The following is a 6363-nucleotide window of genomic DNA, read 5'->3' as shown; positions in this document are numbered from 1 at the left end:
ATGGAAAGATAACGTATGGAATCATTATACAAGTCCTATTTTCGTTGATGATTCTGGGACGTAATCATCCTAAGGGGGAGATAATTGTAACGCCCGTAGATCCGGGCTAGTCAATTTAGAGACGATAAGCATCAAAAATCACTTTTTGATGGAAGAATATTTAGAAGGATTAATCTTAACTAAGTTGTAGTATATGTTACAAGAATTCCGTATATATAAAGAACGCCGAAATCCGAGTTATAACGAAGAAGTTATGACTTGTCGAAGTTTCGCGACAGAACCGGCATGACACTGTATGACGTGAAATACGAATTTAAGATAAAGAAATATCTAGCCTTAGTGATCTAAACGAAAGTCGTAGAATACGTTAAACCGAGAGCATGCATAAAAAGAACGTCTAAATCTGACTTCGTATGAGGAAGTTATGATTTTTCGAAGTTTCGACTTAGCGGTATACAGCCCAAATCTCGAAATTTAGATCGAGTGATATTTGGCCCAAAAAATCTAAACGAGAATCGAAGATCTCGTCGTTAGTAGTCCAACGGTAAAAAGACAGACGAAAACGGACGTCGGATGAAGAAGTTATGATTTTATAACGGAGTTTTCCTGTCCCGGCCTACTAAAAATAATATAATAAAAAATAAAGTCAAATTTAGCCGACGGAGTCTAAATGAAAGTTGTAGAGTATAGTCTCACCTACGCGTGGATATAAAGAATGTAAAAAACGGAGCTCATATGCGAAAGTTACGCAAGTTTGAAGTCTACTTAATCGAGTACGCCCATCGTAATTTTGGAGTATGCCCAGCGTACCCGGAACCGCCTCAGCTAAGCATGCAATGACGTCACTCGAGTACATACGCATGCAATGACGTCGCGTACGCCCAACGTAAGGCTTAGTACGCCCAGCGTACCTGGATTTACGCCCAGCGTAATCGAGGTTTCAGCACCCTATAAATAGATGTCGATGGCTGCCGATTTCTTTTGTTCAAACTCTTCTCTCTCACTCGTTTTTACCCCGTTTTACGTGCAAGAAATATCCCGAAGCCCCGGTATTAATCCCGAGCCCCGAAGCAAGTCCCGAAGCCCCGAAGATCCCGAGAAGTGCAATTCCCGAGCCGAAACTCTGCCCGCGTGAAGCTCGGTTTTGGAGAAAAGATTATTTTAATAGACGAGGTGCTGTCCGATCATCGTCTTATCAGGTGAGTGTGTAGTCACTTTCTTCCAACACATAAATATGAAGTATTTGCTATGAAATACGTACTATGTGTTTAATAAATTGTTTGTTTATCTGAGATGAGTGTTGAATATGAAGTTTTGGCTATAAAATACGTGATATGTGTTAATAAGTTGTTTGTTTATTTGATATGGGTGTTGAATGCAATGTTTGGTACAAGTTTTAAATAAGTTATACTGTATATGTATTTTATATCTACGAATATGATGGGGGAAAACATGGGTAGATAAATGATGAGGTATGAAAGATGATTAAGAATAATATTGGCATATGCACCAAATAGTGAATGTCATAATCCTGACAGATGCGCTTAAAGGATAATGTTGGCAGATGCGCCTAATAGTGAATGTCGTAATCCTGGCAGAGGCGCTTAAAGGATAAAGTTGGCAGATGCGCCTTATGTAGCAATGGATTTTGTGCCAATTCCTTAGGTCAATCCTTAGGAATGAATGAATGAAGGATAGTTGATTCTTAGGGTAAAACCTTAAGAAATAAAGAAGATAATGGGGATGGGTAATTGGGTTGATTGTTTGATGATTGAATATAATAATTGTATTATTGTGGGTTGAAAACCCTATATGCTCACCAGGTGTGACATCCCCATTTTCACGGCCAGAAAAGACCGATTTTTGTTTATGCTTTATAAAAATCAGAGTACTTCTTTTAATAAAAATGTTGCGGAATTTGTTCCCAGAAAAACATGATAAATACGTTATCAAAGCATTTCCGAAGAAATGTATTTTTATTCATTTAAAACATTTGGGATGTCATCGTCAATACAGAAACATAAGCATAAACAGAACTTACATTCATTTACACTAGTGATCTACATCTCTTTTAAATCTCTCAGTGCAAAGTAGGTTCGTATCGACACCTGTGATACAAATAAGCTGGAGTGGGTCAGGTTGGGAAACCTGGTAAGTACATAGGGTTTTCAACCCATAATAATATAATTATTATATTTAAACATCAAACAATCAACCCGATTACCCATCCCCGTTATCTTCTTTAATATTCCTTAAAGAATTATCTTAAGGGTCATCTCCTATATCATATTTACCTCTCATCTTTCTACCTTACATTTCCTTATATGCTCGTTCCTAAGGCATGAATACGTAGTTACAACGTCGCCTGAACTCGTAATTCATAGTAAGGGTTAGAGTATCATCGCATGAATATACAGTCACCACATCACCCGGACTCGTAATTCATCACCTACAGGTTATAAGTCTGCTGGTGTTTCCACGGGTTGTCAAGAATAGTCTGTGGTCGCCATCTATACTCTAGTAGATGACTACATCTCCAAATTGTCGGACAAGGTTATAGTATCTTTCATCCTACATCACCGATTCATCATCACCTATCCATCACCTAATTATCATCACCTTCCTATCATCACCTATCTCTCATCATTTTATTTCATCACACACCAACTATTTCATCTACCCATGTTTTATCCCAACATATTTGTAGATATAAAATAAATATATATTTAAATCATTTAAAACATGTATAAAATCATTCATCCATCATAGACAGCAAGTATTCAGATAATATGCACACATAGCACGTAATTTATATAAAATACTTCATATCTATGTGTAAGATGAAAGGGACCATGCACTCACCTGTTAAAGTGATGATTCCAAACTCAGACAACGCTTCGTTACTCTTAAAACAATTTCCTTCGACAAAACCTAGTATCAATACCACTAGGGTTTAGTCTAACGTTAACCGCGACTAATTAATAGTCTAGCTATTATTATTATTATTATTATTATTATTATTATTATATAAGCGTTAAACAACACTTTTATATAACTCATAATAATATCCCAAATAATTGTTTTAAGGTCCTAATAATTTTACTATAATTAATTAGAAGTTATATTAAAAATAGCGTAGGCGTAGCTCACTTACAGCGAGTTTTTATTAAAAACCGGGCTTCGCTGGAGCAGCGTTTCCGAGCCGAAAGCTTTTCTTCTCGGAGCCGTCGGGCGCTCCGGGGCTTTCTTCTCGTGCTAGGGAGGTTCCCTAGACTTGGGAGGGGTTTAGGGAGGTTAGAGAGAAGTTAGAGAAAGAAAGAAAGGTTTGAAGGTGTGAGGAAATTATGAAGAGTTCATCTCTTATTTATAGGAATTGTATAGTAAGTAGTCTCCAAGCTTCATCCGTAACTTTCGCATACGAGCTCCGTTTTTGTCTGTCTTTTTACCGTTGAGTTCCTATTAATGAGATCTTCAACTCTCATTTAGACCTCGTTGGCTAATTCTCATTCTATCTCGGATTTACAAAACTGTATCGAATTCGCCGCGCTCGAAAAGTAGAGACTAGGCTTCGTCCATAACTTTCGCATACGAGCTCCGTTTTTGTCTGTCTTTTTACCGTTGAGTTCCTATTAATGAGATCTTCAACTCTCATTTAGACCTCGTTGGCTAATTCTCATTCTATCTCGGATTTACAAAACTGTATCGAATTCGCCGCGCTTGAAAAGTAGAGACTAAGCTTCGTCCATAACTTTCGCATACGAGCTCCGTTTTTGTCTGTCTTTTTACCGTTGAGTTCCTATTAATGAGATCTTCAACTCTCATTTAGACCTCGTAAGCCAAAAACCGCTCGAACTAAAATTCGAGTTTCGGGCTGTACACTGCTAAGCCGAAACTTCGAAAAATCATAACTTCCTCATACGAAGTCAGATTTGGGCGTTCTTTTTATGGACGCTCCCGGTTTAACGTTTTCTAAGACTTTTGTTTAGATCACTAAGGCTAAAATTCGCTCCATCGTAAATTCACTATTTACGCTTCCCGGTGTCGTGCCGGTTTTGCCGTAAAACTTCGACGGGCCATAACTTTTTCGTTATAACTCGGATTTCGGAGTTCTTTATATGTACGGAAACCTTGAGAAATATTCTACAACTTGGTTAAGATTATTTATTATAAATAATCTTTTGCCGAAAATTCGTTTTCGACACTCATTGCCTCTAAATTGACTAGCCCGGATCTACGGGCGTTACACCAGGCTCTCAAGCCTGACCCACTCAGTTTTCTTTGTATTACAGGAAGTGGCTCAAGAGCATAAGTTGGTTGACATGACGAGAGATAATGGATTATAGGCCAGTAGTTATAAATAACTGTTGTAAGGTCTATTTTGATCTGTTTATGCTTTTGGTCTGTATCGGAACATGACATCCCGAGATTTTGTTATATAATGAAAATACATTTCTTTAAGAAATGCTTCTGATAAATTCTTATCATATTTCGTTTTGGGAACAAATTCCGCAATAGTTTTCTTTAAATGATTACTCTGATTTTAAAATAAAGCATAAACAAACCGGTCTTTTCTGGCCGTGAAATTGGGGATGTCACATCTGGCGAACTCGACGTGTTTATGGATGAACTCGGCGAGTTGGATCGATTTCTTCCCGACTTTGCAGACTAATGGACAACTCGGCGAGTTGGGTCAACTCAGATTGTTGACTTTGACTTTGACTTTAGTCTTTGACCAAATATGACCTTTAAGGGGGATTTTGGGCATTTTGTGTTGTACTTAAGGAAATCTTTTATGTTTAGGGGTTGAGTAGAGTCGATATTCGGAGTCGGGATCCGTTCAGCTACCTTTCTGTATTCGAGGTGAGTTTCCTTACCGGGTTTAGCGGGTCGAAAGCACCAAGGCCGACCCATGTTTATATAATGATGTTAGTATGCTAGTTGTCTTTGTAACTCTTGCATGTGCTTGTGTTTATATGTCTTCCGGGCAGGGGCTGATGGATATTTGTATGCTATGTATCTCTGTGATTATTGCATGTGTATGTGTTTATTTGATATATGTTATTGTATGTTGGGCGGTGCCCGTTTTACTGAGCTTAGCTCGATGCCGGGCAGGGCCCGATGTCGGTCGAGGTCCGATGACGGGTGGGGCCCACTATATGTCTATTGTATGTTTGGTATGTAGTATTTTGGGGGAACTCACTAAGATTTATGCTTACGGTTTTTAGTTTATGTTTCAGGTACTTTCGGTTGTAAAGGGAAGAGCTCGGGATAACTGCATTGCACAAACCATTGAGATTCTGCTATGATGTTTTACTCTGATTTATGGCAAATTGATACATTAGTTTTATTCAAATGTTTGGATGTTATGGGAAAAATACTATTTTATTTATTATTAAATTGAAATTTTTGGGACCATATTTTTGGATGTTACATCGTCGGAAATGGAGAGATGAAGCAGATGATGGATGTTGGAATAAAGAACGGACAAAGACTTTCTTGAGGCACAAAAAATAAATATAACAACCTAGAAAAAAGGGTTTCTTGAAGGATTTATTGGTTTTTTTATATTATAATAATTTTAAGACAAAAAATAAATCAAAAAGAATAAAAAAGTGCAGATTAGTCATTTTATGTCTCGTAAGAGATGAAACGTGTAAATTTAAATTAACAATGGATAAAGTGTGCAACTTTTAACCAAATGATGGACGGTTCGAGTTAATTTTTTAAAATATGGATTGAACATACATTTTGTCAAATACACGAAGGACGATTCATATAATTTACCCATGGTATAAGTCATGATTTAGCCTAAATCAACCCATCTCTCTCTCTCTCTCTCTATATATATATATATATATATATATATATATATATATATATATATATATATATATATATATATATATATATATATATATATCCTAACTATATTATAAAGCATATTGAAATTTTTCTTGAAATTTAAGAGGTATATGTTTGATAACATAATGTACAAATCTTTTATGCACAAACCATTTATTTTCTTATGAACAAAAAAACTAATTATGGTAAAGAATAATCAGCAAAAATATTTAAGGAATGAAACAACAATTAAATTTTGTTTCTTTTTTAACGTGGATAAAATATTATATTAAAAAGCCAACCACGAAAATTGTAGAAGTACACTAAAAAGTAAAAAAGTTGAGATATGTTGTCGTTTCACATTATTGTCACTTATTCACTACAACTCACAATTCCACGTTCTTTTAATATATTTTAGCTTCGGTTTTAATCATTCAGTTTATTTTTTTTTCTCTATTCATCTTTCATGTTGATACTTAATAGGAAGGATTTCTTGTGGATTTCCAAGGGTGTTTTTGGTTT

This window comes from Lactuca virosa, chromosome 7 (genome assembly GCF_052849685.1).
Source record: "Lactuca virosa cultivar CGN04683 chromosome 7, Lactuca_virosa_CGN04683_v6, whole genome shotgun sequence".
Lineage (NCBI taxonomy): Eukaryota > Viridiplantae > Streptophyta > Magnoliopsida > Asterales > Asteraceae > Lactuca > Lactuca virosa.
Note: the sequence above shows the minus strand (reverse complement) of the source record.